This window comes from Chiloscyllium plagiosum, chromosome 7, assembly GCF_004010195.1.
Source record: "Chiloscyllium plagiosum isolate BGI_BamShark_2017 chromosome 7, ASM401019v2, whole genome shotgun sequence".
Lineage (NCBI taxonomy): Eukaryota > Metazoa > Chordata > Chondrichthyes > Orectolobiformes > Hemiscylliidae > Chiloscyllium > Chiloscyllium plagiosum.
Genome location: NC_057716.1, coordinates 27,391,598 through 27,392,522, shown reverse-complemented (window position 1 = coordinate 27,392,522; position 925 = coordinate 27,391,598).

Genomic DNA, 925 nt, shown 5'->3' with positions numbered 1-925 from the left:
CCAGTAAGAAGACAAAGGATTTGCCAGATCAATGTAATGTTTACCAATACCACCAGATGGCAGCCATCATCAATCTTTGAACAGATTGGTTCCAAGCTTTGCCTTTCCATCAGAGTCTGACTCCCTTCTCTTTGTCTTCATTCCAGTTTGATTCATGTTTTTTTCCCCCTATTTTCCCATCGCTTCACTCAGAGCTTTAATCCCCTTGGAGTGACACAAGCACCTACCCCCTCCTTCAAACTAGTATCTGCTTCTGTGCATTGTCAGCCCACGGGACAGAGAAAAGGGTGCACACTCACTCAAGTACACTTACCCAGCACATACTCACATACACTTAACCAGCACACACTCACTATCCTTAACCAGCACTCACTATCCTTAACCAGCACACGCACTCATATACTTAACCAGCACCCACTCACTATCCTTAACCAGCACACACTCACATATACTTAACCACCACACACTAACTATCCTTAACCAGCACACACTCACTATCCTTAACCAGCACACACTCACATTAACCAGCACACACTCACATATACTTAACCACCACACACTAACTATCCTTAACCAGCACACACTCACTATCCTTAACCAGCACTCACTATCCTTAACCAGCACACACTCACATATACTTAACCACCACACACTAACTATCCTTAACCAGCACACACTCACTATCCTTAACCAGCACTCACTATCCTTAACCAGCACACACTCACATATACTTAACCACCACACACTAACTATCCTTAACCAGCACACACTCACTATCCTTAACCAGCACACACTCACATATATCTAACCAGCACACACTCACTATCCTTAACCAGCACACACTCACATATACTTAACCACCACACACTAACTATCCTTAACCAGCACACACTCACTATCCTTAACCAGCACACACTCACATATA